Source organism: Lutra lutra, chromosome 12 (assembly GCF_902655055.1).
Source record: "Lutra lutra chromosome 12, mLutLut1.2, whole genome shotgun sequence".
NCBI classification, from domain to species: Eukaryota; Metazoa; Chordata; class Mammalia; order Carnivora; family Mustelidae; genus Lutra; species Lutra lutra.
This window is the reverse complement of record NC_062289.1, coordinates 72,544,018-72,554,817: the sequence shown is the minus strand read 5'-3', so window position 1 is coordinate 72,554,817 and position 10,800 is coordinate 72,544,018. Positions and strand designations below refer to the sequence as shown.

Here is a 10,800-nt window from a genome sequence, read left to right as displayed (position 1 = left end):
AGCCATCCAGGTACCCCTTTTGTAAACTATTTAAATGAAGTTGCATTAATCTGAACTAGACTGCTATAAAGATACTAACTGTAATCCCCAGGAGACCACTAAGAAAATTAAAAAAAAAAATAACCAAATGACAGGAGAATGAAAATGGTACACTAGAAAATATCTACCAAGAAGACAGTAATGGAGAGAAATAGAAGAATAAAAAGATAAGACATGTAGATGGGGCACCTGGGTGGCTCAGTCAGTTAAATGTCTGCCCTCGGCTCAGGTCATGAACTCAGGATCCTAGGATCAAGTCCAGAGTCAGGTTCTCTGCTCGGTGGGGAGCCTGCTTCTCCCTTTCCCTCTGCCTGCCACTCTGCCTAACTGTGTTCCCTCTCTCTTTGTCAAATAAAAAATAGAATCTTTTTCTCAAAGATTCTATTTATTTATATTTTTCTTAAAGATTCTATTTATTTATTTGACAAAGAGAAAGACAGCGAGAGAGGGAACACAAGCAGGGCAAGTGGAAGAGGGAGAAGCAGGCTTTCAGCGGAGCAGGGAGCCTGACAAGGTCATGACCTGAGCCAAAAGCAGATGCCTAACAACTGAGCTACCCAGGTGCCCAATAAATAAAATCTTAAAAAAAGATATAAGACATAAGAAAACAGTAAAATGGTAAACATAAATTCTACCTGTCAGTAATTATATTAATTATAAATGTAAATGGACTGAACACTCCAATCAAAAGGCAGAGGTTGCTCTTTTGAATGGATAAAAATAACATGACTTAACTATAGTCTATCTATTAAAGACATACTTCAGAATCAACGACACACATAGATTGAAGGTAAAAGGATGGGGAAAAATGAACCATACAAACAATATTCAAAGGAGAGCTGGAGTGACTATACTTATATCAGACAAAGTGGACTCTGACACAAAAAAAACTGTCACTAGAGATAAAGAATGACAAAAGTAAGTCAATTCATCAAGAATATATATAATTATAAACATATACCTACCTAACAACAAAGACTCAAAATACATGAAGCAAAGAAGTATAGAAATAAAAGGAGAAATAAGACAACAATAAGTACCTTACTTTCAATAATAAATAGAATTAGACAGAAGATCAACAAGGAAACAGAAGACCTAAACAACACTGGAAACTAACTAGACCTGAGGGACATCTGAAGAACACTCCACTCAAAACATTAGAACATACATTCTCAAGTACACATGGAACACTCTAAAAAACAGACAGTATGTCAGGTCTTAACACAACTGTCAATAAACTTAAAAGGACTGAAATCACACAAAGTATGTCCTCTGACTATAATAGAAAAAGAAATAAATAACCAAAAGGAAATGTGAGAAATTCACAAATATGTGGCAATCACACAACACACTTCAAAATAACAAATAGGTCAAAGAAGTCATTAGGTAAATTAGAAAATACTCTGAGGTTAATGAAAACAAGAACATAATGTGCCAAAATTTATGGGATGCAGCTACACACTTAGAGGAATATTTATTTACAGCTCTAAGTGCTACATTTTAAAAAAAAGATTATTTATTAATTTGACAGAGATCACAAGCAGGCAGAGAGGCAGGCAGAGAGAGACAGGAGGAAGTAGGCTCCCTGCTGAGCACAGAGGCCAATGTGGGGCTCAATCCCAGGATCCTGGGATCATGACCCAGTGGAAGGCAGAGGCTTTTTTTTTTTTTTTTTAAATTTATTTTCAGCATAACAGTATTCATTGTTTTTGCACCACACCCAGTTAACGCAGAGGCTTTAACCCACTGAGCCACCTAGCGCCCCTCTAAGTGCTACATTAAAAAGAAAAACCTCGGGGCACCTGGGTGGCTCAGTGGGTTAAAGCCTCTGCTTTCGGCTCAGGTCATGATCTGGGATTGAACCCCGCATCAGGCTCTCTGCTCCGCAGTGAGCCTGCTTCCCCCTCTCCCCCTCTCTGCCTGCTTGTGATCTCTGTCAAATAAATAAATAAAATCTTAATAAAAAAAAAGAAAAACCTCAAATTAATTACATACATAACTTTATACTTTAAGAAAATAGAAAAAGAAGTGCAAACTAAATCTAAAGCAAGAAGGAAGAAATAATACATTTTAGAGCAGCAATAAATGAAATAGCAGAAAACAATAGAAAAAAAAATCAATGAAATAAAAAGGTGGTTCTTTGAAGAGATCAACAAAATTGACAAATTATTAGTTAGAAAGACCAAGGGGAAAGAGAGAGAAAACGCATATTACTAAAATCAAAATGAAAAGAGGGACAGTATTAGTAACCTTACGGAAACAGATTTATAAAATAATTTTATGAACAAACGTAGGCTAACAAATAGGATAAACTAAAAGAAATACATAAATTCCTATAAAGACCCAAACTACTAAAACTTACCCAAGAAGAAAAAGAACATCTAAATAGGCCTATAACAAGCAAAAAATTGAATCAGAAAACTTCCCAAAAGAAAAGCTAGGAACCAGGTGACTTCGCTGGAAGTGTATTGAATGTATAAAGAGGAGTTCACATACTCTTGCAAAGTAATAAGAGGAAAGAACATTTCCTAGCATGTTTAAAAATCACAAAAAAATTAGAGATTGATATTCCTTATGAATATAAGGTGAAAAAGTCCTTAAAATGTACTAGCAATCTCAATCCAGCAATATATAAGATTATGCACCATGACCAAATGGAATCTATCCCAGGATTGCAAGGTTATTTCAATACATGGAAATAAATCAATTTAATACATCATGTTAAAAGCCTAAAGAACAAAAGCCACATGATGATCTCAATATATGTTACCTTTCATGATGAAAACATTCAACTTACAGGGAAATTTCATCAACCTGATTAAGGGCATCTATGATAAACCCCACTGAACATTATACCTGACGGTGAAAGACTGGATGCTTTCCTCTAAGATCAAGACAAGACAAAAATGTTCACAGCTCTATTGTGACAGCTCTATTCAACACAGTACCAGAGGTGGGGTGCCTAGGTGGCTTAGTCGGTTAAGTGGCTGACATTAGCTCAAGTCATGATCTCAGGGACCTGGGATAGAGTCCAGCCTGGGGCTCCCTGCTCAGTGGGGAGTCTGCTTCTCCTTTTGCCCCTCCCCCGTTTGTGCTCTCTCTATCTCAAATAAGTAAATAAAAATCTTTTAAAAAATAATATCTTAAAAAAAAAACCAAACTAACCAAAAACAACACTAAAAACCACAGTTTCAGAAGTTATAGCCAGGCATTAGCCAAGAAAACAAAAGGCACCCAGATTAAAAATAAGTAAAATTATCTCTATTTGCAGATTACATAATCTTTATGTAGGAAATCCACACAAACATCTGTAAGAATTAATAAGCTATTTCATCATGGTTGCAGGATACAAGATCAATACATAAAAGCTAATTATATTCCTATACAGTAGCAGTGAATGATATGCAAATGAAATTTAGAAAACAATCCCCCTTATATTAGCATTATTATAGACTGAACTGTGCCCCAAATCATATATTAAAGTGCTATCCCCAATGTGACTATTTGGAGATGGGGTCTTTATGAAGGTTTCTGGAGATAGGGCCTTTAAGAAAGTAATTAAAGTTAAATGAGGTCAAGGGTTAGGATCTAATACGATAGGACTAGTGTACTTACAGGAAGAAGAGACACCAAAGATTGATCTCTCTCTCTACAGATGCACAGAGGAAAAGCCACATGAAGACACAGGGAGAAGGTGGCCATCTGCAAGTAAAAAAGAGAGGTCTTGCAGAAACCAAACCTGCTGACACCTTGACCTTGGTCTTCCAGTCTTCAGAACTGTGAAAAAATACATTTCTGTTGTTTAAGCCACCCAGTCTTTGGTTCTTCTGTTATGGCAGTCCAAGAAGGCAAACAGAAGGATCAAAAAGAATAAAAAATTCAGGGATAAATTTTAAAAAGTAAATTTAAAGAAGTTCAAGACCTATAAACCAAAAACAACATCACTGAAAGAAACTGAAGAACTAAATAAATGGAAAGATACTCTGTTCATCGATTAAAACAGCAATACTCCCTAGTCTAGATCCAATACAATCCCCATCAAAATCCCAGTTGCCGTTTTTGACAACTGATTCTAAAATTATTGCAAGGGACCCAGAATAGCCAAACAATCTTGAAAAGAATGAAGTTGAAAGTGAGAGACTTCCAACATCCCTGATCTCAAAACTTACCACAAGGCTATAGTAATAAGGACAGTGTGGTAGTGGCAAAAAGTGGACATATATATCAATGGAAAAAAATATGAGCACAGGAATAAACCCTCACAATTATGGTCAATTAATTTTTGACAAAGAAGACAAGACAATTCAATGGGGAAAGAACAGTCTCTTCAACAAATTATGCTTGGATAAGTGGATATTCACATACCAAAAAAAATGAAGTTGGAGGGACGCCTGGGTGGCTCAGTTGGTTGGGCAGCTGCCTTCGGCTCAGGTCATGATCCCAGCGTCCTGGGATCGAGTCCCACATCGGGCTCCTTGCTCATCGGGGAGCCTGCTTCTCCCTCTACCTCTGCCTGCCATTCTGTCTGCCTGTGCTTGTTCTCTCTCCCTCTCTCTCTCTGACAAATAAATAAATAAAATCTTTAAAAAAAAAAAATGAAGTTGGATCTCTACCTCACATTATATATGAAAATTAATTCAAAATAGCCTGAAGATCTAAATATAAGTATAAAATTCTCAGTAAAAAGCACTGGCACAAATCTTTATAATCTTGGATTGGCAATAGTTTCTCATATATGACAGCAAAAGCACGGGCAACAACAACAACAACAAAAAAATCAAAATCGTCTGTGTATTAAAGGACATCATCAAGAAACTGAAGATAACCCACTGAATAGAAGAAAATATTTCAGAATTATATACCTGATGAAGGATTTGTATCCAGAATATATAAAGAACATTTACAACTCTACAAGAAAAACACAAATAACCCGATTTTAAAGTGGGCATAGGATAGAATACACATTTCTCCAAAGAAGAAATACAAATGGCAAGGAAGCACATGAAAAGATGCTCACCACCATTAGTCACCAAGGAAATGCAAATAAAAGCCGCAATGGCATATCATTTCATACCATGACAACTATTAAAAAAAAAAGCTGGGGGGATGGAAATGACGAGGCAAGAATGCGAAGAAATCAGAACCCTCATACACTGTTGATGGGAATGTAAAATGGTGCAGCTGCTTTGGAAACAGTTTGGCAGTTCCTCTAAAAGTTAGATATTAAGAGTTACCATATGATCCAGCAATACCACTCCTACATGTATACCCAAGAGACATGAAAACATATACCCACTCAAAAACTTGCACACAAATGTTCATAGCAGGATTATTCTTATTTATTTAAAATTAAAGTACAGTTGACATATAACATATTAGTTTCAGATGTATGATATAGCGATTCAACATTTATGTACATAATAAAATGCTCACCATAGTAAGTATAATTACCATCTATCACCATACAAAGTTATTATAGTATTTCGGACTATACTCTCTATGCTTCACTTTACATCTTCATGACATATTTATTATTGGAAGTTTCTACCTCTTAATCCCCTTTACTTATTTCACTTCATGCATTCCTCAACCCCACTCCCCTCTAGCAACCACCAATTTATTCTCTGTATTTATAAGTCTGTTTCCATTTTGCTTTATTTGTTCATTTATTTATTTATTTATATTCCACATATAAGTGAAATCGCACAGTATTTGTCTTTCTTGGATTTGTTTCACTTGGCACAATATTTTCTAGATCTGTCCATGTTGTTGCAAACGGCAAGATTTTATTCTTTCAATAGACGAGAGGGGAAGATGGCAGCAGAGTAGAAGGACTCTGGGCTCACCTTGTCCCACAAATACAATTAGATAATTATGAAATCATCTGAAATAGCCCAGACATTGATCTGAAGACTGGCAGAACAAACTCCACAACTAAAGGCAGAGGTCGGTCACATGGAAGAAAGTAGGAAGTGTAGACACACGGTTTGGGAGAGAAATGTATTGTGGCCCCTGCAGTAGGGAGGGAGCTGTGGTCAATGAGAAGGGTGAGAGACAGACTAGCATACAGGGGAGTGCACAGGGATAACATATCCTCATAGCAATTGGCTTGGAAAGTGGAAGGGCCCAAATTTCATAAATTCTTCCAACCACCAGGGCTTAAGCCTGGAGTTTTAAAGGTCAGTGTGCTTGGGTTTGGGAGAGCTCAGAGGACATTGGGGCTGCTCTTGGAGAAAAGGCAAGGCAAACAGCCCACAGACATTTGGCATGGAAACAATGATCTGAAGGGCGCCTGGGGCACAGAGTGGGGAGGTTAAACTGCTCACCTTGGAGCATGTCCCAGGGTGGCAGCATTCACAGAGAGACCCCTCCAGGAACAAAGGAACTGCCTGGGGCATTTCCCTTCTGCTTCCCTTGGCATAACCACAGTACAGGGACACCTATGTGAACCCAGCACAGACACACCCTACCTAGCTTGCTTACAAGCTCTGCAACCCCCATGGTCCAGAAGAACCACCCCTCCTAGTCACAACTGCAGTTCCAGTGCAGCAGGTCCCCTCCCCAAGACAACTAGCCCAAACCCCTGCCAACACCATGTCTCCTGACCCTGGAGTTTTGTGATGCCCCAGTTCCAGTGGCAGTGGAAACAAGTCTCATTTCACAAGCAGACCAGAGTACACCTATTTAAAGCGTACCACTCTCAAACCAGGGACCAAACATTGCCTACAACAGGCAAACAGAGCCTCTGTAGGTAACTAGCCTGAAGGATAAAGTGGCCAGGACATATTATCAGAGTGCATGCAGCACATATTGGAGACACTCCCAGAAGGGTGACATACTGGGGAACAGGAAACACTACACTGCAGGACCTCTTTCTTCACAAAGCCATTACTCTCAAGAACAGGAGACATAGCTAACTTTCCTAACACAGAGAAACAGGCATAAAGATTTAGACAAAATGAAAAAACAGATGAATTTGTCCCAAATGAAACAGAACAAGGCTACAGCTAGAGATCTAAGTGAAACAGATATAAGTAACATGTCTGATGGAAAATTTAAAGCAATGGTCACAAGTATACTCACTGGATTTGAGAAAAGAATGGAGGCTATCAGTGAGATCATTAACACAGAGATAAGAAATAACACAGCAGAAACAAAAAGCTCGATAAATAAAATGAGAAACACACTTGATGGAATGGAAGCCTAGAAGAAGCAGAGAAAGACACAGTAATGGAAAGTAACCAAGCTGAACAAAAGACGGAAAAAAGAATTATGCAAAACAAGAACAGACTTAGGGAACTCAGTGACTCCCCAAAACATAGTAACATTCAAATTATAGGAGTAAGGAGAGAAAGAAAAGGGGCTAGAAAATTTATTTGAAGAAATAATAACTGAAAACTTCCCTAACTTGGGGAAGGAAAAAAAATATCCAGATTCAGGAGGCACACAGAACCCCCTACAAAATCAACAAAAGTAGATCCAAACCAAGACATAGTGTAATTAAAATGGCAAAATATAGTGATAAAGAAAAAATGTTACAAGCAGCAAGACAAAAGAAGACAGTTATATACAAAGGAAACCCCATAAGGCTATCAGTGGATTTTTCAGCAGAAACTTTCTAAGCCAGAAAGGCATGGCATAATAAATTCAAAGTGCTGAAAGGGAAAAACATGCAGTCAAGAATGCTCTATCCACCAAGGCTATCATTCAGAATAGGAGAGTTAAAGAGTTTCCCAGACAAACAGAAACTAAAGGAGCTCATGACCATTAAACTAGCTTTGTAAGAATTATTAAAGGGGATGCTATTAGTGGAAAGACCAAAAATAAAGTATGAAGGTAGGAAACACAAAAGAAATAAAAAGAAATTTTTTTTTCCTTTTTCTTAAAGATTTTATTTATTTATTTATTTATTTATTCATTAAAGATTTTATTTATTTGAGAGAGAGACACAGCATGAGAAGGGGGAGGGTCAAAGGGAGAAGCAGACTCCTTGCCGAACAGGGAACCCGATGAGGAACTCGATCTTGGGCCTCCAGGATCATAACCCGAGTCAAAAGCAGTTGCTGACCTGAGTCACCCAGGCACCCCAAAGATTTTATTTGAGAGAGAGAGAGAGAGCATGAGTGCACAAGCAGGAGGAAGGGCAGAGGGAGAGAGTCAAACAGACTCCTTGCAGAGCAGGGAGCCTGAACTGGGGCTCCATCCCTGGACCCCAGGATTATGACCTGAGCCAAAGGCAGACACTTAACAGACTGCGCCACCCAGGTGCCCCTAAAAAGAAATATTCCTGTAAAAGAAAAAATCACTCAAGGAACTCACAAAATAAAAGGTTGTAGAATAGGACACTATTTATCTAAAATGTGAGGAGGACAGGAGTGAAGAATAGGTTCAAACTTAAACAACTATCAATTTAATACAGACTGCTAAATGCAGAAGATATATACAAAACATAATGGTAACCACAAATCAAAAACCATTAAAAACATGCAAAGAATAAAGAGAAAGAACTCCAAATATATGACTAAAGAAAACCAGGAAACGATGAAAAGGAAAATACATGAGAGAATCAGAGAAAATCTTTAGAAACAGTCACAAAACAAGTAATAAAATAGCAATAATATGTATCTATCAATAACTACTTTTAATATAGGGAGCCTAAGTCCTGTTATTATAGGAGGATTCTTCAGTCACTATGTCAACTGGCATAGATGTTTTCCTTTCTTCATATGATGAAGATCAGGGATCTAAACTTATCCGAAAAGTCAGAGGCACCGTATGTTCCCGCTGGAATCGTGGGGTTTGCAGCAATCGTTACAAATGGGTTATATAAACTGAAGAGCAGGGGAAATACTAAAATGTCTGTTCACCTGATCCACATGTCTGTGGCAGCCCAAGGCTTTGGTGTGGGAGCAATGACTCTCAGTATGAGCTATTCCACGCATAAGGAATTCTGGGCAAAGCCTAACCTTAGAATAAGAGAAGCTCTCTTGGTTTTGTTGGTGGTGCTGCTTTAATTAGGCATCTCATATTGAGTTTATATGTTTATGATGAAAATAAATCATTTGAATGGGTCACACAATTAACACAGTAATTTAAGTATTGGCCTCCTTTCTTTCAAGCTTGATCTGCCTGGTAACCAAATTACTAGTGACCAGGTAATTAGCTAGGTCATTCAGGAGAGTTAAATTAGCACATGTCACTTTTAAATGTACTTGATAGTGGTAAAATATGCTCCTTCTTAAACTTTTCTGATCAAATCAGTTATAAAGAGGACAATTTGCCAATCCTGAAGTACTTCCAGTTGCTGCAGAGTATCACAGCTGCAGATATCACATGCTTTTGATGTTATGTAGGAATCCTGTTTAACTGTGTTCCGCCTGTTCTGCAGACTGATTGAGTACTTCAGTTTTTAGGGCCAGTTGGCCCTTAACCCTTTCAGAACAGAGGATGGAATATAGTATTATAAGCTTCCCCACAACCAAAAATACGTGTATTTAAACCAAACCTAAAAGCCGATAACAGCTGCTTAGAAGGAGTACTTATTTCAGAATCATACTTATAAACATGAGAATAACTTAACTGTGGATCCCAGTTTAACTTTTTTGTAATTGCAGTTATACTTATGCTGCTATTGTAGTAGAATAATTTTTAAATGTTATCTTGAAAAATGTATATTTTAAGTACAAATGCAAAGGTTAAATGAAAAGTAACTTTTTAAATGTAAAAAAAAAATTACTTTCAATGTAAATGGACGAAATGCTCCAATCAAAAGACACACAGTAACAGAATAGATTTAAAAAAAGGGGCGCCTGGGTGGCTCAGTGGGTTAAAGCCGCTGCCTTCGGCTCAGGTCATGATCCCAGGGTCCTGGGATCGAGCCCCGCATCGGGCCCTCTGCTCAGCAGGGAGCCTGCTTCCCTTCCTCTCTCTCTCTGCCTGCCTCTCTGCCTACTTGTGATCTCTGTCAAATAAATAAATAAAATCTATAAAAAAATAAAATAAAATAAAAAATAAAAAAAAAAAGAGGGCGCCTGGGTGGCTCAGTGGGTTAAGCCGCTGCCTTCGGCTCAGGTCATGATCTCAGGGTCCTGGGATCGAGTCCCGCATCGGGTTCTCTGCTCGGCAGAGATCCTGCTTCCCTCTCTCTCTCTGCCTGCCTCTCCATCTACTTGTGATCTCTCTCTGTCAAATAAATAAATAAAATCTTTAAAAAAAAAGAAAAACAAGACTCATCTATATGCTGCCTACAAGAGACTCACTGTAGACCTTAGGACACCTGCAGATTGAAAGTGAGAGGAATGGAGAAACTTCTGTCATACAAATGGATGTCAAAAGAAAGCTGGAGTAGCAATACTTATACTGGACAAAACAGACTTTAGAATGAAGCCAAAAAGACGAAGAAGGGCACTATATCATAAGGGGTCAACCCAACAAGAAGATATGAGGACATGCACCCAACATGGGAGCACCCAAATACATAACACCATTAATAACACACAGAAAGGATAATAATACAATAATAATAATACAATGACAGTAGAGAACTTTAACACCCCACACATAACAACAGACAGATCAACTAAACAGAAAATCAGGGGTGACTTTGGCTCAGATCGTGATCCTAGGGTCCTGCAATCGAGTCCCACATCAGGCTCCCCCTGCTCTCTGGGGAGCCTGCTTCTCCCTCTCCCTCTGTTGCTCCCCTTGCTGAATAAATAAAATCTTAAAAAAAAAAATCAACAAGAAAACAATGGCTTTGAA

General features: G+C 38.1%; 1 pseudogene; it reads left to right on the top strand.

Moving 5' to 3' along the window:
- The first annotated feature begins 8,731 nt into the window (after positions 1-8,731).
- On the top strand, positions 8,732-9,085 carry LOC125082595 (HIG1 domain family member 1A, mitochondrial-like; annotated as a pseudogene).
- Positions 9,086-10,800: the final 1,715 nt, after the last annotated feature.